Below are 27,923 nucleotides of genomic sequence, written 5' to 3' on the forward strand. Positions count from 1 at the left end.
ATGGCCGCCAACGCAACAACAGCAGCAGGCTTAACAGCGTGGCAGTGGAATTGTCGCGGCCTCGGAAGGAAGAAGGCAGTCATCCAACAGCACATCGCACATGCCGTGCGCTAGCCGGACGTGATCCTATTACAAGAAACACTCACCGACTTACAAGGGCCAGCCCGACTGGAGAGACCTTTGCACCCTAGTCAGGAAGGGACTCACGTTCGTTGAGCACGAGCTGCAAAGCAATATCACGATCGAGCACACACTCACCGTAATCATCCCAGGCAAGAAGAGAAAAGGAAGCATATTTCTGCTCAACATCTACAGCAACCCATCGCAGAGAAAAGAGAGATTCAAAACAATACTGCACAGAGCTAGCCCCGCAGCAGGCCGCAACACGCTGATCGTCTGCGGCAACTTCAACGCGATGCACCCAGCCTGAGGCTATCACAAGTACACGGCAAAGGGCCGCGACCTGTACCAAGACGCCATGGAACTCGACTTCACCCTCATCACGGACCCGACGCATCCGACGAGAATCGGTAACTCTGTGTCGCGGGACACCACTCCGGACCTCACTTTCGTCAAGAATGACGTCCGGGGCGCGATCACCTGGAGAAACACGGGAACCGACCTCGGCAGCAACCGCACCATCGTGTGAATCAGCATACCGGAACACAACGACACCAGCATCAAAACACACAGATAGATAGACTGGGATGCCTTCCGAGACGCCAGAAGCCAGAAGACAGACGCTGACGACGAGATCGAAGACATAGAGTTGTGGACGCCCGAAATCACCAAGAGCATACCCGACGCGACCAAAGAAATTGAAACGGACGCGGCGATTGATAAAGTAGACAGCCGGCTAGCGCATCTCATCGAAGCCAAGCAGTCGATACTCAGGCGCGGGAAGAAACAACGGCTCAACCGCAGACTCAGAAAGAAGGTGGTGGAGGTCAACCGAACGGTCGAGGAGCACTGCCGCGCGCTATGCACGCAACAGTGGATCGAGATCTGCAACGCGGCAGACGGGCAGATGCATAGCAGGAAGTCGTGGAACCTGCTGCGGCATTTGCTCGACGAAACCAAGACCAAGTCGCACCAAAGGGACAGACTGGCCAAGCTCATCTCGGTAAACGGCGCCGACGAAGTCACCAGGCGCATCAATGACAAATATCTGCCCACTACACCCACCGAACAACCGTGCCGTAGTGCGGCGTACCCAACGCGAAGCTCGATCGTGACATAGACGTCGAGGAGGTCCGCGCGGCCCTGCACGACCTCAACAGCCAGTCGGCAGCTGGCCCAGACCTCGTCACGAACGAGCCGCTCAAGAACCTTGTCGACGGCTCGATTGAGAACCTCGCAAAATACTTCAACAAGTGCTGGAAAGCGGCCGCGCTACCAAAGCAGTGGAAGACAGACAAGACTATCCTGATAACCAAACAGGGGACGCCACCGGAAACGGACAGCCTCCGGCCCATCTCGCTCACGTCCGGCGTGGGCAAGGTGCTGGAGCACGTCCTGCTCAACAGGTGGCAAGACTACCTGGAACGAGAAGGGCTGTACCCGGCCACGGTTATCGACTTCAGACAGCACCTAAGCACGCAGGACGCGATGCTGCAGCTCAAATACCAAATCATAGACGATGGCGGCAGCGCCCGCGACAAGGCAATCTTGGGGCTCGACCTAAAGAGCGCCTTCGATAATGTGAAACGCACGGCGATTCTTTCCCAAGTCTCTAAGCTCAACATGGGCGAAAGATCCTACAACTACATCAAGGACTTCCTCACGGACAGGACCGCCGAGCTACGAGCAGGCGACCTACAAACGCAAGAGAAGAAGCTCGGGAGCACCGGCACACCGCAGGGATCGGTCATTTCGCCGATGCTGTTCAACCTGGTAATGATCGGAGTGGCGGAAAAGCACGCGGACATCGAAGACTTCAGGCACACCATATACGCGGACGTTATCACACTCTGGGTGACCGGCGGCAGCGCCGCCTACAACGAGGGCGCGCTGCAAGCCGCCGTCGACGCGATAGAAGACGAGCTGGAAGGCACCGGACTGAGATGTTCGCAGAGCAAATCGGACTTCCTCATACTCCCACTTACCAACAATGGAAGAGGCAAGAGCAGACAACGCGTATACGAAAAAATCAGAATCGTAACCAAATCCGGCAACGTGATCCCCGAGGTCAGCAAAATCAGGTTCCTAGGCATGGTCTTCGAAAAGCATGGAAGAAACGGCGAAACCATCGCCCGCCTCACGGCAAAAGCGGCCAACGCTATGCGACTCATCAAAAGAGTCACTTCCCGGAAGGCTGGCATGAGAGAGGAGAGCCTAATCAGGCTCGTTCAATCCTTCATCATCAGCCACGCCGCGTACGTTGCAGCCTACCAGAGATGGCTGCAACACGAACGTAACAAAATCGATGCAATCATCACAAGAGCGAACAAGACAGCGCAGGGCCTGTTTGAGTCCACGAGCACGACCCGCCTCTTACAACTCGCGATGCACAACACGCTCGAAGAAATAACCGAAGCGCAACGTACCTCTCTCAACTGAAGCGGCTGTCCACGACCAAAGCCGGGAGGAAGATACTGGACGACCTGGGAATTGGACACTCGAACGAGGCGGGGATGAAGCTCCCCGTCCCCGAAGAGGTCCGACGCCAGACCAGAATCGACCCCATACCCAAGAACATGAACCCCGAGTTTAACAGGGGAAGAAGAGCGGCGAGGGCCAAGGTTCTCATCGACCTGCACGCCAACGACGAGCACGCGCGGTACGTGGACGCGGCCGAATACCAACGGAACGCCTCGCAGCGGTCGTCATAGAGGCGTCGACCGGCTCCACGAGGACGGCAGGGAGCGTGAGAAGTGCCGGAGCGGAACAAGCGGAGGAGGTGGACATCGCCCTGGCAATCGCCGACGCAGACTGCTACACGGTGCTGAGTGACTCCAGACAGGCGGTGCGAAACTTCGCCAAAGGCCAAGTTTTCAGGGAGGCCGAGCGCGTACAACGAGCGACAAAACTGCAAGACAGAAGAGTAATAATCAAGTGGTTTCCGGCGCACGCGGGCGACACGTCGGAATGCAGTGCGAACAACAATGAGACGGCACACGCAGCGGCGAGAGCGCTAACCAACCGCGCCCCGGCAACACACCGTCCGACGTGGTTCGGAGCCAAGGACCGCATGACGGACTACAGCGAAATCCCGAAGGCCTACCGCCTGGCTCGCAGGACTCTCCCACCCCCGCACCCGAGGCTGAGTCGAGCGGAGGCGGTACTACTGAGACAGCTCCAGACCGGATCGCTATTGAGCCCGGGACTGATGCATCGCATGTACCCCGATACGTACCCGACCGATACGTGTAGAGTCTGCCGGAGGGAGACGGCAGATCACACGCACATCTTGTGGGACTGCATCAAAAATCCAAAGGAAGCAAGATTAAGAATAATCCCGCCGAGGCTGGAGGCAGCCGCGAAGAGCAACGACCAAGACCAACAGCTATGGGCTGTCCAGTAGGTCCTCGGGGCGCTCGAAAGGCAGGGACCCAGCGAGCAGGCAACGGCGAGCGGAGACCCGCACCGAGTAACGGCAACCTCGTAGACGACGTAGGCCCACGTCGGGGCGCGCGAGCGCCCAACTGCAGGCACAAATAAAGTTTGCTCCAATCCAATCTAACGGTGCCTACAGTGCTTTAAGACACGCGGAGACGAGGAGTGTCTGATGCGCTGTTAGAAACCTGCCATTCAGACAATTGCCACCGGCCGGGCTGCCAGTGTTCTGCAGTGAGGTTGCACAGGGACCCAGGGGCCTGCATGCCTCCAAGTTCCTCTCTCTGTGTGTCTATTTCTGTGACGCAGAACGACCATACACGTATCACTGAAATCACTCAACCCGCCTACAAATGTACCGCATTAAAAAGATATCTGATATTAACACAGTTCGCAAATCACAACCAAACCTCTAGGCGAGCCTGCCACGATCCTCATGAGCCCCCGCATACGTGCCTGGTCAAGCTTATTAGAAAAAAATTTATTTACATGTGTACGCATACCAAAATTACCGGATACACTGACATCACAAGTAGACATGACGTTAAGCATGTAAGGCGAGCCAATTAAAGAGGTACCATAACCATTCTTGAGTAACAGGAAGTTCTCGTGGGCGATGTAAAACAGGATTGCATACCTATTCACGCAAGAGTGAAACAGCAATAATATGACACAGAAAAAATACACCTTAGCTCCAGTTGGGCCTAAACACCAGGACGAGACGATCGTTGCTAAGAGAAATGAATGGGCATCACCACTTCCGGAGAAACTCTTCCTCTCCCAAGAAAAAGAGTTTCTCCGACAAGAAATTGGTCAGCTCCCTTCGAAGACGGTCAAGTTTTGGCCACAGTGCGCGGCGTCGAAAGCCACCAGCAACCACGGCGCATCGACTGCGCCATTAACTAAGGCCGGCAAAAATTAACAGACGAGCAAAACGGCCGATGGGCAAGCGGTCGCCGGAGACAAAGCACGAAATTCCCTGTCCATGGAATCCCGCATGAACCTCGGGCCAGAAGACACGTGCTACCACGCAGCTGACAAACGTGGCGGTTAGGTTCCGGGATTGGTCAATTCGGACGGGTATTGGAGTGTAACACACCTAAACGCTGGAGCTGATCACAAGTAGGCAGCTGTGCTCAGCCAACTTTCCAAAGTCGCGTAGATGGTGTAGCGTCGAGGCTAAGCGCGCAAATTGAACGCGGCGCATCGGTGAGCGGTGAGCCGCCGGCACAGCAGGCAACAACAGGGAGCCCATAATGTCCACCATACGGTCTGCAACGAAGTTGATATCAGGTGCTACTGCTCTTACATGCCTAAAAAAAGCCACTTCTTATCATAAAAACCGATAGGTTGCTCCGACTGAGACCCAAAATTAACAAGATCCGCGGGATCCAAACTGCGCAAAGAAGGGCCAAAAAAGTACAGCTTCAGGGTTCGCGCAGGAAACGCGTACGTCAGTAAGACACGCAAAATGCCCTTCAAAACGAACAGCGATGACGCGACGCACAAAGTTGGAAATGCAAAACCGCCTCTCTCCCGTGGTTGTCCAAAACACAAGCTCGGTTCCACCTGGACAAAAGAAAAAAAAACTGTAGTCTACACCTGTCTTATGACACGGAGGGGTGGATTAACAATGTGGCAAATGTACAAGACGGCACCCAGCATGACGGACTGAACCAGGTAGTGCATTTCAAGCAGAGGGAGGTCAAATGTCTGCTTCCTCCGCAAACGGGCTGTAATGCCCTCCACGGCCGAATACCACACACAATCCCAAATTACAGCACAGTCGTAGGTCACGCCTAATATGCTATCTGCGCACGCCATTCCAAAGGCATCGCACAAGTAATACGTGTCTGGGGACACCCTTGAAAAAAGTAACGACTCTTCGAGTAATGAACAGCAGCCCCAGACATGTAGGAGTACTCATGAAAAACGCTTAAAGGTTCAAGCAGGCTGCATTCATCCTCTAAGTAGAGTGTGATGTCATCTGCAAAAGTGGTGACGCGTACTGCCTTACCTGGCAAAGCCAGACCTCTAATAAGAAAGTGGCGATTGACTGCCGCAAGGAAAGGCTCTAATTCTAAGGCAAACAAAAGGGAGGAGAGCGGACAACCTTGACGGACGCCGCAGCCGAAAACAAATGCGGTACTTTCACGGCCTTCGAGGAACAGAGTGCATGAACTAACCCTGTACATCTCTTTAATGATATGCACGAAAGAAGGTAAGCAGCCGAAAGCATCCAGTGTAGCGTACATATACTGAGGCTCGTCGAACGTCTTTTCTTGATCGAGGAAACAAGAAGACTCTGAGCGCGCTGCCGTATATTATGCTCTAGGATTGCTCACGTTAGGAAAGATGAACTATAGCCCTGTTTACATGAAGCCGATAGAGTCGAGTAGAGTTTGCTTGTCGGGTAAAAAAAAATGGCCGTAGATTAGCTTGGTTAAGCCTGGTGATTGCGAAGCTTCTCGTTCTTCTTCCGTCTCCGTAGCTCACTGATGCTTCCTCTGCATTCTGCCGAGCTGCCTTGTTCGTAGGCACCATCGTAACATCTGGCTGTATGACTGCCTTGGCGAGAGGAGCGGAGCTGTTTTATACAGCTGGTGTGACGTCACTCTGACCGTAGCGTTCCTGGTGAGAGGAGCGGGAGTTAGGCCGCCGTTGGTGGCTACCGCCTCGCCTCGCGACGGCGTGAGATGGGGCCCCGTTTTTACACAGCTGGTGTGACGTCACACCGACCGTAGCGCCCCTGGTGAGAGGAGCGGGAGTTAGGCCGCCGTTGGTGGCTACCGCCTCGCCTCGCGACGGCGTGAGATGGGGCCCCGTTTTTACACAGCTGGTGTGACGTCACTCTAGGTCACGTGGTGTGACGTCACGCAGCGAGGTCACGCTAAAGGTCAATGGTGCCTACCACCGCCTCGCCACGGAACGGGCTGAAGTGCGACCTAAAGTAGTATTGCTTCGCAATAAAACCCGTTGCCGGGTTCATGTAAATGCTGTCGGGTAGAGTAAAATAAGCGGCAGAGCGAGTCGAGTTAACTCGCCTGCAGGGGGTAGGTTAACTCGCCTGATCCGCCTTTCCAAAAACCATGTATACGCAGTCGGGTCAGGGAGTCGGGTAACAAGGAACTCTGGGAAAGATTTCGGTCATGTGACCAGTCGACCAAAATGGCAGCCGCCTTCGGTCGCCGCGCTGTTTCCACCCGAGCTTCTTGGACCGACCGCGAAGTGGAATGTTTTCTCGGGCTAATAAATGAAAAAAAAAGTGAGCGAAGCGCTGGACAGCGGACAGCAGCGACACCAAGATGTGTTCAAAGAGCAGCAGGCCGAAATGCCCAATCTCAGCTATCAATGGACGTGGCAGCCGTTGCGGAACTGCTGGAAGAATTTGAAGAAGAGATGCACGGCCGTGAGTACAAGCATTCCCTCACCCGAATTTCGAAACCCATACGGAATGATACGATGTTGCAGCACAATTCTGTCTTGTGTGACAGGAACGGTTGGAGGAAGAGAGAAGTGGAGCTGCACCGTCTGCTTGGAAGTGGTATGACCACAGGAGGCGCTGCTCAGCCACAGACCGATGGTGCATCCCCGCGAGTACGGCGTGGACTCGCAACATATCCCACCAGATGTCCCACCAGACTACGGCGACAACTCGCAGCTAGGCAAGTATACACCCAAATATGTTTTCACGCTCGTTTCCTTTTATGTGATGTAGCATGTCAGCAGCGCCGAAGTCGGCGACTCGGTGCTGCGTTGTTTTCGTGAGCGCTGATTTGAATGCCGCAACGTAGAGCGGTAACGCAGTTTCAACCAGCTTTCGCATTTCTAATAGCGCGATCATTTACAACCCCCTACATTAACATGGAAAGCGGCAGCGCGAAGCAACAAGGACGAAGGAGAGACACGAGGACACTGGACAAGCGCTGATCTCGTGTCTCTCTTTCGAACTACATTAAATGCTATGTAAAGACAAAAAAAATCGATTCCAGAAAACGTATAATCGTAAGGAGAAATGCGGCACTGTGCTTTCCTCAAAAAATGCAGCGAGCAAAAGTGACAGTTGTGTTTAAGAAGGGAAATAGAAATGACATGTCAAACTACCGCCCCATATCCGTTTTACCTGTATTCTCCAAAGGTTTAGAGAAAATAATTCAGAAACGCTTGACCTCTTTCACTGAACGCTACAACTTAATAACATCTGCTCAGTTTGGCTTCCGCAGGAACAAATCTACGGAACTCGCACTGCTGGCCCAAAAGGAGTTCATTCTCGAAAATTTTGAATGTAAAAATATGGTACTTGGGCTGTTTCTGGACTTCTCCAAAGCCTTTGACCTCATTAATCATGAAATTCTCCTTCAAAAACTCGATCACTATGGCATAAGAGGCATTTCGCATCAATTAATTGCGTCTTACTTACAATACCGTACTCAGTTTGTCGTCATTGAAGGAAAACACTCCACATCAAAGTCAATCAAAACAGGTGTCCCACAGGGAAGCATCCTGGGACCATTTCTTTTCATTCTTTATATTAACGAGATAGTTCGCGTTGATGAAACGGCACATTATATAATCTATGCTGACGACACAAGTTTATTCTTTTCAGGCAAATCGTGTGTTGATCTAGGTATCCGAGCGAATAGAACGTTGTCCGAGATTAATGCCTGGGCTCAAATTAACTGCCTAAAGCTAAACATTAATAAAACGAAGGCTATTTTATTTCACCCCCGACAGACACATGTCCAGCGACCTTCTATTTTTTTAAATAACACTGAAATTGAAGTGGTAACGAGCTTTAAATCACTGGGCGTGTATTTCTCAGAAAACATGACATGGGATGATCACGTAAACTATATCGTTGGTAAGCTATCTAGGACAGCTGGCGTTATGCGCCGTTACTGCTACAATTTTCCCATACCTGTTAACATGCTCATATATAACTCTTTATTTTCCTCTTTATTAAATTACGCGTTTTCTGTATGGGCAACAACAACAGCTGGAAACATTAGCAAACTTACCGTCTTGCAAAAAAGGGCTTTACGCCTCGCCTGTAAAGTTCCATATCGCTTTCACACAGCAGGCCTATTCAAGAAGTACCACATAATACAAGTTCCATCGATGAACGATCACAGACTGTGCCGCTTATATAAACTCAGTTTAATAAAAAATAATGATGCCATTACTAGCCTAGCAAGGCTAGAGAAAAACATTTCTGCTTATAATGTGCGCCATCCTGAGATGTGGTATGTTATAAAATGCAGAACCAATTATGGAAATCAAATGATAAAATTTAAATTGCCTACACTTCTGAATCACATGATAAAGGATGCTAACATTGACATATCAGATATATCACCAAAAGAACTGTGTTTGTTGTTTGTATAATGCTGTGATATGATTTTCTAGTTCTTCTTGCCTGTTTTATACTAACGTTTTCAACGATGTTGCCATATCCGACTGTGTTCTCTTGCTGCACGCTTCTGTCCTACCCCGTGTGTTGGGGGGTCAGGGCTTTTCAAGCTGTTCACACAGCTTTTCTCCTGTCCTCCTCGCAGCATCTTTTTGTTGTGGAATAAATTTCGAATTTTCAAATTAAATTAAACGAGGGCACACAGCTACCCTTCAGCGAGACAAGCAAACATTATTGTTTCCAGTAAAGAGCCTCAATAAGATGGCAACTGAATTTGTTCCTTGACAAATGCACTGGGCATGCAGCGGAGCTGACTTAATTTTTTTTATCATGCAATCATGTAACTGTGCGGATGTATTTGACAAATAACTAATGTGGCCTGCACTTGGCCCTAACATGAAATGCTTTTTGCTTCTAGTGCACGTTTTCATTGACTGCAGTGCGCACCAACAGCTTTGAAAATGCAGTGGCTTAAAATTTGTGTGCCTCAGCACAGTTCCCCTTAAAAACGCACTCTTAAGAACATCTTTTCTTTGACGTAGATTATTATTGTGCTTTCATGAGACGTGGTTAATCACATCCCAATTTCACTGCACTAACATATTACAAGGGCCTCTAGCATTTCGCCTCCATTGAAATGCGAATGCCGCGGCTGGAGTCAAACCCGCGTCTTTCGGCTCAGCAGCACAGCACCATGAGCACTGAGCCACCACGGTGGCTTTATATGCTGATGGGGTAAATACTGTGTTGAAAGGCTGATATCTCCCAAATAATAATAATAATTGGTTTTGGGGAAAGGAAATGGCGCAGTATCTGTCTCATATATACCGTGGGACACCTGAACCGCGCCGTAAGGGAAGGGATAAAGGAGGGAGTGAAAGAAGAAAGGAAGAATAGGTGCCGTAGTGGAGGGCTCCGGAATAATTTCGACCACCTGGGGATCTTTAACGCGCACTGACATCGCACAGCACACGGGCGCCTTGGCGTTTTTCCTCCATAAAAACGCAGCCGCCGCGGTCGGGTTCGAACCCGGGAACTCCGGATCAGTAACACTTCTTGCTAGTGTTTGCCCGCGGGGCTGAAACTTGGAAGCTAACAAATAAACTAAAAACATAATGAAGGACTGTACATATGGGGTCAGAAAAAACAATAAGTGTAATGTATAAAGGACACAAGAACAATGTGTATGAGAGAACATGAATTAATGCTATCTCAGTTCAATAAGAGCAAGAAATAGACATGGGTTAAAGATGCAATATGTATCATGGTGTCTTTGAGTGACTGTCAAGGCAAGGCACAAGTAGTTAAAGTTTGTGGAGAGTCTGTTGCAGTAAGGAAGCGAGGAAGTTTGCTGGTAACAAAGTGGGCATGCTAGTTGCAAAGAAGAGGTGATTGATGATAGAGGGCCCATGTTGTGCAGTGAGATGGGATGGCATCTTACAGTCTTTAGATTGCGAGATGAGCAATTTCAGCACTTTTGGCTATAGGAGCAGTGATTTTTTTGCTGTTTTGCAGATATCAGAGATGGTGACATTAGGACTGAGGGGGACGACGCTGATGGCCTTCAGGAACAAAGTGAACGTAAGCTTGATCAATTTTTAGGCACTGAATGGAATTTAATAGCTCGGCTGCAGAACAGAATTGTTTCCCTGGGCCCATGTTCACACTTCGATTTCTCGTGGTATTGATCCTTTGAGGTTCTCAACGATTGGCTGAGGCAGCGGAAGCGGGTGTGCTGCTCAGCTGCACTGCAAAGTGTCGTCGGACGACCCTTGAAAATAGTGAGGTACACGTGATTACCAGAGTGCACCTGATTTGGCAATCCTGTTTTTTGCTGCATAGGTACTGACAATGCAGATGTGGCTGCAGTGTCTTGAGACACATCATTTCTGGGACAAGTGCACATGGCATTTGTATAGTTTAGATGTACACAGCTGTGATCAAATGGAGCAGCTAAATATTTATTCTTTTTAACGAGCAAAATTATATTTCTAGACATCGTTTAAGATTGATTGTGTGGATTTCATTCGCGCAGAGTTGTGTTTTTAAGGTTACTGCATTTTATTTTTTATATAAACAGTTTACTCTTCTGTGGCACCGTTCAGGCTTTTTACCCGCAGATGCAGACGATGCAAGTGCCGCAACTGCTTCTGCTGCTTCAACCAATCAAAGTATGCTTGCGAGTCTCTCGAGAGGTTAGAATTATAATATTTGCCCTGCTTTATGCTTCCTGCATACTTCTTGAGTTCAATTTTGATTCAGTAGTTTTGTATCTCTGTGTAGCTGAAGATAGAAAAAGACAGCCTCATTTCTTTTCTTGTTTATCCAATACTTGTTCAAATATAACAAGAAATGACACTGAGTTTTTCAAGATGAAGACAAAAACATATTTGCTTCAATTTTTTAACAGAACCAATATGCACCGAAACTTGAATCTACAGCTACTAGCCATGTAGTCAATACGAAAGCAAATTTTACTCTGCTTAGCCTGTAATTTTTCTGCTGAGCTTCCTTTTTGATCTGTTCTGCATCTCTCTCAATGAAGTACTTTCTACTATGGTCCACCTCACACAGCTGTGCCACGATGTAGTGTCCCGGTGATGCACGAAATACCTTGGTATGTCACCGGGTATATCAAAGGGCATCAATTTGGGCTATGCTCCCATGACTGAATGTTAGTGCTGCGTCTAAGATGGTAGTTCGGATATGTGGCTGGTAAGGAAGGTATTCTTTGGTGCACATTCCCAAACTGCATGGTTAAATGACTCGTAAGTATTTTTGCATCTCCTGTAGAAACACTATTCTAGAAGTTTTGGTTGTGCATTGCACTGCTTGCTGGGGAGCTGGCTTTGTGGTGTGAGGAACTGATTTGAGCGAGTACCTATGCAGGAAAGGCTTGTTCATCATTTGGCTCTTGTCAGCACAGCAGGTGCCTCAGTCTTTTGAACACTGCATTTGACAGGCATTGCTTTTGAGAGCCAACATGTGGAACAACCTGCGCCAAACAGCCTTATGCATAATTGCTGTGTGGCCACTAAAAAGCAAAAGAAATGTTTAAATACATACATACAAAAGCGACGTCTTACGCTTCACGTGAGGCAAGAATAGCGCACAATAAAAGTGTCAGCACTGAATAAAATATGCATAATGCCTTTCTTGCATTTCCTGGAGGCTGTCAATGGATCAACTGCGTTTATGAAATTTCCAGTTTTTTTTACATTTTTTCCATGTGAGGAATGTGAGCAAATGGAAGCTTCAAAGAAATTGGCTTTGGAAAAAAAGGCTATCCTGGCTCTATTAAAGGGAAGAAAAGCATGCGTGATGCTGAATAATATTCATGAAGGTTTTGGAATTTGTTATGAGTAAAAAAAACAAAAATGAAAATTTTTTCCTGCACTTTAGACTTTCCTGCATCCTGGAAGAACTTGAGGTGCGTGGTTCATTTTAATCCGGGGATCTCCAGTATGGCATATCTCACGGCCCATTTGTTGCTTTCGAATGTTGAACCCAAATACCATACCATTCCACACATACTTTGTGCTCTCCCTGTAAGGGGCAATGCTAAGCTGCTCTAAATGACACAAGTGCCTGCCAAATGCCCTCCATTCTATTTGTATTCTCCTGGCTATTTCACTGTCATAGTCCAACTCTACGGTCATCACTTGCCCAAGATAGATGTATTCTCTTACAGTATACAATAAATTGCTGCCTATCTTTAACTGTTTGTCCCTTACCAAATTGCTGGACGCGACTTCAGTTTTCTTCTTAACTTTTAGCTCTGCCATTCTGCTTGAATGTTGAGGCCCTGAGTCATGCACTGAAACTCCTTCTGAGTTACGTCGCTGGGCAACATGAGCAGATCGGGGGTTCCTAGGATTTCCTCCATTAATTTTTGTCCCAAGCTCCTCCCAGTTCAATCCTTTTACTCTTGTAAACATGCAGTGTAAACATCAAAGAGCTTCTGTCGCCTTACTCTAAACACCTTCCGAGTGGCATTTTGGTACATCACTCTACACCACAGACCTCTTTGTTCCATTTCCTCAACACTCATTCTATCTTTCTCTGGTGGAGAATTGTGCGGCACAAGGATTTGAACCACGGGTCTCCTGCACGCGAAGCGGATGCTCTACCTCTGCGCCAGCGCCGCATGCACTGAACTAGCCACTATAGTGGCCACTGTACTGCACCCTGAACGCCTAGTGGCATTCGCTGGTGCTGATCTATATGCAACAGTAATGAGAGAACAAGAGTAGAACACGTATTTTATTCAAGAAAAAGGCATTCAAACACAGCACAAAGATCTTATACCTATGCTATTAGCAAGTGTTGTCAAAGTGAACTGATTCAACTTGCTATCTTTAAGTGTGGTTTTTTGCAGAATCCTGATGTGTTGTATTGCCAGGAATACTTAGGTAGTGAAAACTTAAATACACATGTGACCAGCGTTGAGACAAAAAAAAACTTTCTCTTATAGTGAAAGGAGCAGTGTGCATGTGATAGGCATTGCTGAGGTGGTCAGAATTTATGCATACAATGACATTTTTCCATTCTGGTAATTTTAACGTTTTCATCTAAACTGTGTGTAAAATTTGTACCACAAGGTCTGGTGGACTAAGCTTCACTTGCACAAGGTAAGGGTGAGTATGTGCCTGCAGTTTTTCTCTTTTTTTGACCTCTAATTGAAAATTGACTCTCGGTTTATTTAACATGCCTAAAGCTGTTACCTCACTTTGTAAACATGGACATTGCCATGTATCACACAGAAATGTTACTAGTGAAAGGGGGACATCACGACACAGGACGTAGTCTCAAATTCTAGGTCTAGTACCTTGCCACAGCATCTTTCCTCTCTCTCGGAGTCATAGCATTCTAGAATGTGTTTTCGAAAAAAACAAATTGCCTGGACAAGCACTGGCAGCAGGAGCCTAAGTTATTGCTGCATCCAAAGAGTGTTATATACCAGAATGATAGTCATGACACATAAAATCAGAACTGTCTTCAGTTTCCAACCTGCATGGACTCAGAACACTGGTTCCTCTAAGAAATAAAAAGTAAACAATGTGCAAAGAAGTGAGCACCCTGGTATAGTATGTGTGTTGGTCAAGAACATAAGGCAGTGTTTTTCTGTTCAATAAAGGGGTCAGCTGGTAGGATGCAATAAATGTAATGGGCGCTTGTCACATTTGAATATGGCTATGTTTTAGGATATGCATAAACACAGAGGGAAAGCTGTGAGCAGTTTTCAGAAACTTTTTAGGATTAGCGCCGCACGCAAAAAGTGTGTCGGTGATGCATAGAAAACCCGCGGAAAGGACGCGTTCACAAGCAGAAGTACACAGGGAAAAGTTGCCGTGTGTACTTCTGCTTGTGAACTCGTCCTTTCCACTGGTTTTCCACGTACCATGCAGCAACCGGCGCAACAATCTACGCTTCTTCAATAGAATGTCAGTGACAACTGCTAGTACCCATTCTTTTTTTTTACACCAGCAACAGTGTCCTGTGTGGAAGGTTACCTGTAGCACTGTTCCGTTTAAGCTCCGTGTAGTTTTCTTGCAAGAATTGATTACTTCAGCCACAGCATGTATAAAAAGTTAAATGTTCAAACCTGTTTTTAGCAGAACTGCCTTTTTTGCTCTTCAATTCTTTATTTTTCAGGAAAGTGTGAATATTCCACGAAGGAAAGTTGTGACCATTTGCATGTGTTTTCCTTCTTTTTTTAGCAAGCACCTCAGGCAGATCACCGCCACAGAAACGACGCCGCATGGAAAAGGCGAAATTGGAAAAGGTGCTTTTAAATATGCACCGCAAAAACGAAGAATATTTGACGAAGCAAGCAGACATACAATTTCAACAACAAAAACATCTGCTTGCAGATGAAAACAAGCAAATGCAGGAGCTCCTGCAAGGTGTTGCAGGAGCTCCTGCAAGGAACTAGGCAGTGCACAGGATTCCACATGATATATAAGAAGAAACATGTGGCACACACAGTCGCATATATTATGAGGACTATCATAATAGTCTGTCTGGAGCAGAGCACATTTCAAGCCCATTCAGTCCACAGACACGGTAGTTCAGTTGTCACCAAGACCAGGAAAGCAGTCGTTATTGTACAGCCAAATAAAATAATCCCGACTGCTAAGATACTGAAAGCATTAATGATTTTTCGGGCTACTAAAAACAAATGCCTTGTGCATGAGTATTGCTTGTTGTGGTGCTCTTCACATAAGTGGCTGTGCAAAATGGACGTGCTTGATATAATGTGTGGGATCTCCTTTGCTGTGTACTTCCACAAGATGCACGTTGTGTGTAATAAATGCCGTAAAATTTGCTTGACAACAAAATTCTATTGACACCTCATGCCTATCCTGTGCTACTGTGCTCTTCGTTCCGGTATTCTGTGCTAACAATTTTCTGCTAAATGCACTTTAGTGTTCGAACCCGACCGCGGCGGTTGCATTTCAATGGAGGCGAAACGCTAAGGCGTCCGTGTGCTGTGCAATGTCAGTGCAGGTTAAACATCCCCAGGTGGTGAAAGTATTCCGGAGCCTTCCACTCTCTTGCTTCCTTTCATCTTTCACTCCCTGCTTTATCCCTTCCTTTACGCGCAGTTCAGGTGGTCCACCGATTGGGAGACAGATACTGCACCATTTCCTTTCCCCCAAAACCAATTTTCATTTTCACTTTAGCGGAAGCTACTGGTGCGAATCGGGAAGTTATGGGCTAAATAATTGCTCAGGCAGTCCCTTACATCCGACAGTTGGGTGCCTGCATAAGGCCTTTTGACGGGCTGCGGAAAGTCTTCCGATTCAGTAGGTGAAACAATGACACCCCAGGAATCCTTATAGGTTTCTGAATGCTGCTCACAAAAGTTGTGCAGCACCCATGCTGTGAGGGCAACGGTTGGCACAAACTTATAATTTGTCTGTGCGCTTAAGTAAAACGCGCCAAGGAACCTTTAACCTGCCAAATGCCTGTTCTACAACATTCCTCCTAGTGCTGTGGTACACGTTGAAGGACTCTGCTTCTTTGGATAGCCTCCCTGTGGAGCCTTTCAACATCCAGGGCAGTGTGGGATACGCAAGGTCATCGAGAAGCTTGAAAGGAAGAAGCTTCCCCTACAAGAGCTGGCTGCCCTTTGGCAAAAGTTGGTCGCTGTTCTTGTAGAGTTTCGACATCTTAAATGCTGTCGAGTCATGCGCACTGCCTGGCGCAAGGCATGAAATGCTGCGGAACCTGAATGCAGAAAAAGTGGGATGCAAGTCAAGACAAAGAAGCTTTTGAGGTTATCATTTACACAATCTATTAGGTGCTAGAGCACTGGTACAAAATAAAAGCAATAAGTTTGTATTTGAATTGTACCCTTTGGTACAAATCTAGCCAGAAAAACAATGTCAAAAAGGAAATAGAAGTAATTACAAAATATCTTGAAAAAGCAAAAACAAACTCCAGACCACTCTGAATTGCATTCGAAAAACTTCCTGGCATCACTGCCACGAAATGTGCCACAGGGCACATCCACAAGAGCTGTGTTGAGCTCCTTACTGCCATCTTTATATATTTTTTTTGCTATAGCTATGACCCTAATTGCAAATTATCCATGTTTTGCATTCATAAAGCTTGTTTCTGTTTATGTGCCAAAAAGTTATTATAGGGTTAAAAGAAATAGTTACTTATGGATATCCCACAGTTTAAATAGAATAAGATACATGCACTACAGTACCAACAAATGGATGCCATGTTAGTCAATCATGATAACCATATCTTGGAAGATGTCCTAGCACACAAGAATGTCAAGTTTGAAAATTCGTCATGCCTGTCCTTGCACACAAGCACAACAAAATAATTATTTAGCTTCGAATTTCAGAGTACTTAGTATGAAACACTTCATCAGCATGCTTCATTACTGTTTTCCATAAGTTTTCAGTTATTGCTGTTGCATACAAACAGCAAAGCTTAGTTGCAATAAAGAATAAGCAAATATACTCACAGTCCACGGGCGTCCACGACTCCCTGCATGTTGTAGGATGCCCACATTTTGCGGTTAATAAAGTCTCTGTACCCTTTTTTTGGTGTAGTGATGGGAATATGAGTGCCATCAATGACACCGCGTATCTGTGGGATGCGGCACTTCTCGGAGAACCTCCTGCAAATCAATGTGGCCTCTTCAGTTGATGGCAGGTAGATAAATTTATTTGAAAGGTGCCTTTTTACTGTACTGCAGAAAAGGTACACCAATTTCTGCACAGTGCTTTTTTGAATTCCGAACTGATTTGCAACTACTCTGTATTCCCAACAGCTCGCCAGTTTGTATAGTGCAATTGCAATTCTTTTGTGAACTGGCACTGGCTCTCGAACGTAATTACATTCTGGTGACAAAAATGAAGCAAGGGCAGCAACCAATTCACAAAAATTTGCCCGGGACATTCTGAACCTTTTTTCATTCACCACCATCAAAATTTGAGCAAACAATATTGTCCCAGCAATCACTACTTCTGTTCTTCATCCACATGCGCCGCTTTGGTGGTGGTGCCAGGAATTACAGTCCCGCAAGATACCTGGTGTTATCAATTTGACACGAACTTTTCTTTCACTACCTTTTTATGATCTGCAGAAACGGCAGACTAGCGCGTGGATCTCACAGTCCTAAAAACGAGTGTCACAAAAGATGCCATGGTGCTACCTGAGGTATAGGAAAGCATGAACTGTGTTGCTTGATTTTGAGTATTTCCAATTCACTTGCTTCTGGCTTTTAGTGCAGTTAATAAAAGTAATCATTGAAAATACAGGATTGCATATTTCTTTAGGCTTCTCCATCGTTATGAGGTTAATGAACTTATGCAACACTTACCAAAATCCTGCTACGTTATATAATTACTTTTACCACATGTGCTTGCATCCTGCTGCCCTATGAAAGCCAAGAAGCAATTTATGAAAATCTCGCGATTGCTGAAGCGTCATAAAGTAACGATGTTTAATATTATGTAATGCGATCATCTGCAGCCGCGTCACCATGCTGTTCAGCACTACACCAAACACAGGAGAACGTATTCCCGTAACAGCGCAGTGCATGTTTGGTAACGAGCTGTACGTACCCCCTTTGTAAAAGCAACTGAGCAACGGGGCTAGCTTTTCAGCCCCCTTATGGCACTCTTACTGAGTGAAAAGTCCCGAGAGGTGAGTGAGTACAGGGGTTCTTTTGACCTTACACAGAATTAGAGCTTAAGGTCTGCCATAAGTGTCATGCTACTCGGCTAAGATGCAAAACGTGTTGATCGGTTAGTTTTGGAAAAGGCGGCACTTACAGCGCTCCATTTTTCGTCTCACACTCCACAGTTAAAACTCCTGCAGCCTACTGTATTCGAGATATGTAGCCTGCGACATTAGGAATGCCACATCATTCGTTATATTAGTTTCTGCGCACAGGATTAGCGAGGACAGGCGTAGAAGAATAGATACTAACCATACATGACGGCGACTTGGACGGACCAACCGGCGGTGAGCGGTGTTCGGCTGTTTGATATATTCCGTATACGTTGACAGCGAGCCCGGCAATAAATCACCGCGGCAGGGAGAAACACGTTATGAAAGCTTATCCATGACATCAAAAGGGTCATAAAATAAAGCTGATGGAAAGTGAGCATCATGACCAAAACAGCAGATGACATGGGCATTGCGAACGCGCGGGAACCCGCGGGCCAAAAACAGGAACCGGAAACTTGAACGATAACTGCGAACATCGACGCTAGGCGCCGCCGCGATACTTACGCGCTTGAACAGAGTTAATGTACACACCAATCCGGGCGAGTCAGAGGCGAGTCACCTAGCCCGACGCTGACTCTACCCGGTCCTGTCAGGTTCATGTAGACAGGGCTTATGTATTTCCCGACCAAGAATGAAGAAAACCTGGTGGCAGGAAATGAGAAGCGGGTGTAGAGGCCGTAGACGGCGAACGATTAATTTTGCTGATAATTTGTAATCTGAATTTACGAGGTGGTAGGGCGCCATTATGCCGGACATGTCAAGAAAGGACCCTTTTTAGATATAAAGACAGTGCGGACTCTTTTAAATGACCCTGGAAAGACATGCTCAGTCAAGCAGATTTTTAACAATTCCGAGAAAATTGGACCTACAATATGTCAGAATTGTGAATAGAACTCCACAGAAAGGCCATCTGCCGCAGCGGTGGCTGAGTGGTTAAGGCGCCCGGCTATTGGCCCGAAAAACGGGGGTTTGATCCCGCCCGCGGCGGTAGAATTTCGATAGACGCGAAATTCCAGAGGCCCTTGTGCTGTGCGATGTCAGTGCACGTTAAAGAACCCCAGGTGGTCGAACTTTGCGGAGCCTTTCACTACGGCGTCTCTCACATACTGTGTCGCTTTGGGACGTTAAACTCATATAAACCAAACCAAACCAGAAAGGCCATCTCGGTCAGGCGCTGAGCCTCGTTTCATGGAGTCTAACACCTGCATGATTTCTCCTGTTGTTGGCAGAGCCATAAGGCCATCATATAGTTCAGCGGCAACCGTTCACAAGCCTGCAATAAATTAGTGTTCGGAAACGTCATTGAGACAAACCAGAAGGAGCGACTGAGCAATATCCCGGAAATGGCCGAAAAACGCACTGAAATTTCTGGAAACTTTCTGGGCCACCGACCTGGCGGAAGGTGTAAAAGCAGGGGCACCTTGAGGCGGTAGACGGTCCGAAAACTCATCTTTCCATGCGCGCATACGCGACGAGGGCGATGGCGTGCGCTGAGCAATATGCAGCTTCGCGTCGTCATGAGCACATCTTATACGCAAGCCCTAAGGGCTCGACCAGAAGCGGCGCAATGGTGACGCCACTGCTCGTTCAGAGGGTCAGTCACCACGCACGCCCCAACAACCGAAAAACGCAAGGTCCTTCTTTCTTGCTGGCGTCGTGAAAGATGCGCGCATCCAAACGCCATGGCCAGTGAGGAAACACTGCAGGCGCTGGAACCCCTACTGGCCGAATAAAGGGGCGATGACTTGATATGTGTACCAGCAAGGATGGCAGCCTGATTATATTAGCAGCGCACATTGTCCCCTGGCTGTATACCAGTAATGATGGCAGCGCGATTACGTTAACAGCGCACACTGTCCCCTGACCTGTACAACGGAATAAATGGCAGCGCGATTGCGTTAGCAGCGCACACTGTCCCCGAAAGGCCCGTCGGTACATACGCCCTAACTTGTTCGACGATAACCCGCGACGCAGGGTGCACTCAAAGACGCGGTTATAAGAGTCTCTGAGCATAAACCGGTCGACTACGCGGCGCAACTCGCGCGCATTCCAGCCTGGCCTTCCCCTACCGGGGTCCTGCACATGTGACCGTACCGAAAACAGTTAAAATCGCCCGACATCACAACGTTACGTCCTCAAAGAAACTACACATCTGGATCTTTAAATAACAAGTTTACCATAACAGAATTCTCACGCGAAGAGCCTTAATCCTGCAGTCGATCGCCAGCACATCTCCAAGCGCATCGTAGATAACGTGATGGCCCCGCAGGAATAATCGGTTTGAAAACATGAACGCGAACGCCGCTAGAACACCTGCCGCTAGAACACGTGCAGGAGTACGAAAAAAGAAGGCGCCGACGTCAAACATACGCTCTAAATCGAACACGTCATCGAGACGAAAACACCAATGCGAGGTCCTACTATCATTGGAGCTAAATCCTTCTTCTCTGTCGCCTCAATGCCATGACAGAAAACGCGCATTGGCTCCCTGGCTAGGAGTAAAATCTCTGCCGCGGCATTCAAGGACTTCAAAAAGCTGTCGCCAAAAAAGTGTCGCCTTGCCTTCCGCTTCTTGCGGAGTGCTCACTTGTTATCTGGAATTTTGAAGGATTTTATGCGGAGGGGACGCATTCTAAAGGGTGCGCTGTGTAGGAAGTTCAAATATCGGACTCACCCCACTGCTCTAGCCGAGCATGACTTTTGAAATATGCAAATACTGCAGTAACTGTCTCCATCTCGGTGGACGACACTACCCCGCCGCGAGGAAAGCGAGCGAGGAGGGTTTGAAAGGAGAAACAAGTGCAGTAATGGAGAGCTCCGGAATAATTTCGACCACCTGGTGACCTTTTAGGTGCCCTGAACCGCACCGGTGGCGTTTGCCTTCTGCCTCCAATGAAACGCGGCTTCCGCGACCAGGTTCCAACCCGAGTGCACTGAATAAGCAGCCGAGCGTCTAATCGCTTTTAAGAGCGTTTTCCCTTATTCATCACGTTTATCGATTTTTGGGGTCTGCTACCAGCTCCCTTCGGCGTGAAATTCTCTAAGCCGGAGGAATTCAAGATGCCGTCCATCATAGTAAATCGATATAGCAATCCACTTGCTGATTGATTGATGACTTCATTAGTATATCGAATTGGTGATTGATAGGTGAGGTCTTTGATTTTGCGATGTTATAATTAGCTGGCCACATGACTATGTTTAATCCTTTAAAACACAGTAATTGATGAGATATTCATAAAACGTATTAGATTTTTTGAATCCTCTAGATAAATAAAACACGTTATACTTAACATTAACTAATGAAGTTAATATTAGTTATGTTCGGGCTTAACTTTATTTGCTCATAATTAATTAACCAATTATGTTATGATATGGCTAATGCCGTATTCTTAACGAATTCGATGAGTAGAACATTATAGAAAGCAAAATTGCCTAATCAGGTTAATATTTAGTTGTCATTAGGCTTAACGTGGTGGCCGTGACGCCAGCATTCGGCAGCCCACAATTGCATACCTCATGGGGACCAGGCACCTACAACCTTAATAATATTAATCGGTTTTTGGGAAAGGAAATGGCGCAGTATCTGTCTCACATATCGGCGGTCACCTGAACCGTGCCGTAAGGAAAGGGAGGGAGTGAAAGAAGAAAGGAAGAGAGAGGTGTTTTTCCTCCATAAAAACGCACCCGACCGCGGCGGCTGCGTTTCTATGGAGGAAAAACGCTAAGGCGCCCGTGTGCTGTGCGATGTCAGTGCACGTTAAAGATCCCCAGGTGGTCGAAATTATTCCGGAGCCCTCCACTACGGCACCTATCCTTCCTTTCTTCTTTCACTCCCTCCTTTATCCCTTCCCTTACGGCGCGGTTCAGGTGTCCAACGATATATGAGACAGATACTGCGCCATTTCCTTTCCCCAAAAACCAATTATTATTAAGAGAGAGGTGCCGCAGTGGAGGGCTCCGGAATAATTTCGACCACCTGGGGATCTTTAACGTGCACTGACATCGCACACCACACGGGCGCCTTATCGTTTTGCCTCCATAAAAACGCAGCCGCCGCGGTAGGGTTCGAACCCGGGAACTCCGGATCAGTAGCCGAGCGCTCTAACCACTGAGTCACCGCGGCGAGTGGCACCTTCGGCAGCATTCGGCAGCTCATAATTGCATACCTCACGGGGACCAGGCACCTCCTGCCTCCAGGTTAGGAAAAATGGCCCTCCAACGAGTCGAAAAACTTTTCGGCCCAAATTGGTCAAAAAAGATTAATGTCGATTAGCTCACCTAATGAAGGATATACAAAGCGAAATATATCGGCGCTCACTGTGCTCATTGGCGTTGGCGTTGACAATGTTCCAGACTCCATGGATATGTGCACACCTCATTCGTGCTTTGATTCGTGATGAGAGAGAGATGTGGAATTAAAGAATTAGCGCTGACAGCGTTGTGGCTAACATGCGGCCCTGCAGCAATACCTAGACCGCAGCGTTCATTTGGTGATCAATCTGTCGCTATCAACCATTAACTGCATGCCACCTCCCAGCGCAGCAGGAACGGTGCACTGCCTATTCAGTGTGCGGAACGCATTCAAAGCAGGCTTTTGACACCAACGTCATGCACCTGAAAGCGACTTTGAGGTCTTCACTGACCCACGGAGCCGGCTGTGCGCCTTTCCTTTCGTGAAAATGAACAGCCTTTGCAAGGTTGTCAACGCAAATGAATTCTATGGTTGCACGCTCAATAAGGTTGGACGCTCGGTTATGGTTGGTCCAAATCGGCCGGGGTCTAATTTCGGGGCTGGCCCGGGTCACATTTAGAGGCTGCCATCGTATCGATCATATTAAAATCCGTCGGCAAACTTCTTTAGTTTGGTTTTTGAGGAAAGGAAATGGCACAGTAACCGTCTCATATATATCGGTGGACACCCGAACCGTACCTTAAAGGAAGGAATAAAGGAAGGAGGAAAAGAAGAGAAAACTGAAAGTTGCATTTTGAGGAAAGGCGCGGCACTGCGCAGTGGCGTAACGACTGTGGCTCAGTGTGACTAGGAAGAGAGAGAGATAAAAGGCGACGGAGTCAGCGGCGGCCATTTGCACCGTGCGTGACGTCACTCGTGCTTCGACATACGCCGGCTGGTGTGACGTCACACCGACCGTAGCGCCCCTGGTGAGAGGAGCGGGAGTTAGGCCGCCGTTGGTGGCTACCGCCTCGCCTCGCGACGGCGTGAGATGGGGCCCCGTTTTTACACAGCTGGTGTGACGTCACTCTAGGTCACGTGGTGTGACGTCACGCAGCGAGGTCACGCTAAAGGTCAATGGTGCCTACCACCGCCTCGCCACGGAACGGGCTGAAGTGCGACCTAAAGTAGTATTGCTTCGCAATAAAACCCGTTGCCGGGTTCATGTAAATGCTGTCGGGTAGAGTAAAATAAGCGGCAGAGCGAGTCGAGTTAACTCGCCTGCAGGGGGTAGGTTAACTCGCCTGATCCGCCTTTCCAAAAACCATGTATACGCAGTCGGGTCAGGGAGTCGGGTAACAAGGAACTCTGGGAAAGATTTCGGTCATGTGACCAGTCGACCAAAATGGCAGCCGCCTTCGGTCGCCGCGCTGTTTCCACCCGAGCTTCTTGGACCGACCGCGAAGTGGAATGTTTTCTCGGGCTAATAAATGAAAAAAAAAGTGAGCGAAGCGCTGGACAGCGGACAGCAGCGACACCAAGATGTGTTCAAAGAGCAGCAGGCCGAAATGCCCAATCTCAGCTATCAATGGACGTGGCAGCCGTTGCGGAACTGCTGGAAGAATTTGAAGAAGAGATGCACGGCCGTGAGTACAAGCATTCCCTCACCCGAATTTCGAAACCCATACGGAATGATACGATGTTGCAGCACAATTCTGTCTTGTGTGACAGGAACGGTTGGAGGAAGAGAGAAGTGGAGCTGCACCGTCTGCTTGGAAGTGGTATGACCACAGGAGGCGCTGCTCAGCCACAGACCGATGGTGCATCCCCGCGAGTACGGCGTGGACTCGCAACATATCCCACCAGATGTCCCACCAGACTACGGCGACAACTCGCAGCTAGGCAAGTATACACCCAAATATGTTTTCACGCTCGTTTCCTTTTATGTGATGTAGCATGTCAGCAGCGCCGAAGTCGGCGACTCGGTGCTGCGTTGTTTTCGTGAGCGCTGATTTGAATGCCGCAACGTAGAGCGGTGAACGCAGTTTCAACCAGCTTTCGCATTTCTAATAGCGCGATCATTTACAACCCCCTACATTAACATGGAAAGCGGCAGCGCGAAGCAACAAGGACGAAGGAGAGACACGAGGACACTGGACAAGCGCTGATCTCGTGTCTCTCTTTCGAACTACATTAAATGCTATGTAAAGACAAAAAAAAATCGATTCCAGAAAACGTATAATCGTAAGGAGAAATGCGGCACTGTGCTTTCCTCAAAAAATGCAGCGAGCAAAAGTGACAGTTGTGTTTAAGAAGGGAAATAGAAATGACATGTCAAACTACCGCCCCATATCCGTTTTACCTGTATTCTCCAAAGGTTTAGAGAAAATAATTCAGAAACGCTTGACCTCTTTCACTGAACGCTACAACTTAATAACATCTGCTCAGTTTGGCTTCCGCAGGAACAAATCTACGGAACTCGCACTGCTGGCCCAAAAGGAGTTCATTCTCGAAAACTTTGAATGTAAAAATATGGTACTTGGGCTGTTTCTGGACTTCTCCAAAGCCTTTGACCTCATTAATCATGAAATTCTCCTTCAAAAACTCGATCACTATGGCATAAGAGGCATTTCGCATCAATTAATTGCGTCTTACTTACAATACCGTACTCAGTTTGTCGTCATTGAAGGAAAACACTCCACATCAAAGTCAATCAAAACAGGTGTCCCACAGGGAAGCATCCTGGGACCATTTCTTTTCATTCTTTATATTAACGAGATAGTTCGCGTTGATGAAACGGCACATTATATAATCTATGCTGACGACACAAGTTTATTCTTTTCAGGCAAATCGTGTGTTGATCTAGGTATCCGAGCGAATAGAACGTTGTCCGAGATTAATGCCTGGGCTCAAATTAACTGCCTAAAGCTAAACATTAATAAAACGAAGGCTATTTTATTTCACCCCCGACAGACACATGTCCAGCGACCTTCTATTTTTTTAAATAACACTGAAATTGAAGTGGTAACGAGCTTTAAATCACTGGGCGTGTATTTCTCAGAAAACATGACATGGGATGATCACGTAAACTATATCGTTGGTAAGCTATCTAGGACAGCTGGCGTTATGCGCCGTTACTGCTACAATTTTCCCATACCTGTTAACATGCTCATATATAACTCTTTATTTTCCTCTTTATTAAATTACGCGTTTTCTGTATGGGCAACAACAACAGCTGGAAACATTAGCAAACTTACCGTCTTGCAAAAAAGGGCTTTACGCCTCGCCTGTAAAGTTCCATATCGCTTTCACACAGCAGGCCTATTCAAGAAGTACCACATAATACAAGTTCCATCGATGAACGATCACAGACTGTGCCGCTTATATAAACTCAGTTTAATAAAAAATAATGATGCCATTACTAGCCTAGCAAGGCTAGAGAAAAACATTTCTGCTTATAATGTGCGCCATCCTGAGATGTGGTATGTTATAAAATGCAGAACCAATTATGGAAATCAAATGATAAAATTTAAATTGCCTACACTTCTGAATCACATGATAAAGGATGCTAACATTGACATATCAGATATATCACCAAAAGAACTGTGTTTGTTGTTTGTATAATGCTGTGATATGATTTTCTAGTTCTTCTTGCCTGTTTTATACTAACGTTTTCAACGATGTTGCCATATCCGACTGTGTTCTCTTGCTGCACGCTTCTGTCCTACCCCGTGTGTTGGGGGGTCAGGGCTTTTCAAGCTGTTCACACAGCTTTTCTCCTGTCCTCCTCGCAGCATCTTTTTGTTGTGGAATAAATTTCGAATTTTCAAATTAAATTAAACGAGGGCACACAGCTACCCTTCAGCGAGACAAGCAAACATTATTGTTTCCAGTAAAGAGCCTCAATAAGATGGCAACTGAATTTGTTCCTTGACAAATGCACTGGGCATGCAGCGGAGCTGACTTAATTTTTTTTATCATGCAATCATGTAACTGTGCGGATGTATTTGACAAATAACTAATGTGCCCTGCACTTGGCCCTAACATGAAATGCTTTTTGCTTCTAGTGCACGTTTTCATTGACTGCAGTGCGCACCAACAGCTTTGAAAATGCAGTGGCTTAAAATTTGTGTGCCTCAGCACAGTTCCCCTTAAAAACGCACTCTTAAGAACATCTTTTCTTTGACGTAGATTATTATTGTGCTTTCATGAGACGTGGTTAATCACATCCCAATTTCACTGCACTAACATATTACAAGGGCCTCTAGCATTTCGCCTCCATTGAAATGCGAATGCCGCGGCTGGAGTCAAACCCGCGTCTTTCGGCTCAGCAGCACAGCACCATGAGCACTGAGCCACCACGGTGGCTTTATATGCTGATGGGGTAAATACTGTGTTGAAAGGCTGATATCTCCCAAATAATAATAATAATTGGTTTTGGGGAAAGGAAATGGCGCAGTATCTGTCTCATATATACCGTGGGACACCTGAACCGCGCCGTAAGGGAAGGGATAAAGGAGGGAGTGAAAGAAGAAAGGAAGAATAGGTGCCGTAGTGGAGGGCTCCGGAATAATTTCGACCACCTGGGGATCTTTAACGCGCACTGACATCGCACAGCACACGGGCGCCTTGGCGTTTTTCCTCCATAAAAACGCAGCCGCCGCGGTCGGGTTCGAACCCGGGAACTCCGGATCAGTAACACTTCTTGCTAGTGTTTGCCCGCGGGGCTGAAACTTGGAAGCTAACAAATAAACTAAAAACATAATGAAGGACTGTACATATGGGGTCAGAAAAAACAATAAGTGTAATGTATAAAGGACACAAGAACAATGTGTATGAGAGAACATAAATTAATGCTATCTCAGTTCAATAAGAGCAAGAAATAGACATGGGTTAAAGATGCAATATGTATCATGGTGTCTTTGAGTGACTGTCAAGGCAAGGCACAAGTAGTTAAAGTTTGTGGAGAGTCTGTTGCAGTAAGGAAGCGAGGAAGTTTGCTGGTAACAAAGTGGGCATGCTAGTTGCAAAGAAGAGGTGATTGATGATAGAGGGCCCATGTTGTGCAGTGAGATGGGATGGCATCTTACAGTCTTTAGATTGCGAGATGAGCAATTTCAGCACTTTTGGCTATAGGAGCAGTGATTTTTTTGCTGTTTTGCAGATATCAGAGATGGTGACATTAGGACTGAGGGGGACGACGCTGATGGCCTTCAGGAACAAAGTGAACGTAAGCTTGATCAATTTTTAGGCACTGAATGGAATTTAATAGCTCGGCTGCAGAACAGAATTGTTTCCCTGGGCCCATGTTCACACTTCGATTTCTCGTGGTATTGATCCTTTGAGGTTCTCAACGATTGGCTGAGGCAGCGGAAGCGGGTGTGCTGCTCAGCTGCACTGCAAAGTGTCGTCGGACGACCCTTGAAAATAGTGAGGTACACGTGATTACCAGAGTGCACCTGATTTGGCAATCCTGTTTTTTGCTGCATAGGTACTGACAATGCAGATGTGGCTGCAGTGTCTTGA

At 47.2% G+C, this 27,923-nt stretch overlaps 1 pseudogene; it reads left to right on the forward strand.

Moving 5' to 3' along the window:
* LOC144108550 (uncharacterized) lies at positions 1–27,923 on the forward strand (annotated as a pseudogene).

The sequence above is a fragment of the Amblyomma americanum genome, chromosome 10 (genome assembly GCF_052857255.1).
Source record: "Amblyomma americanum isolate KBUSLIRL-KWMA chromosome 10, ASM5285725v1, whole genome shotgun sequence".
Classification (NCBI taxonomy): Eukaryota; Metazoa; Arthropoda; class Arachnida; order Ixodida; family Ixodidae; genus Amblyomma; species Amblyomma americanum.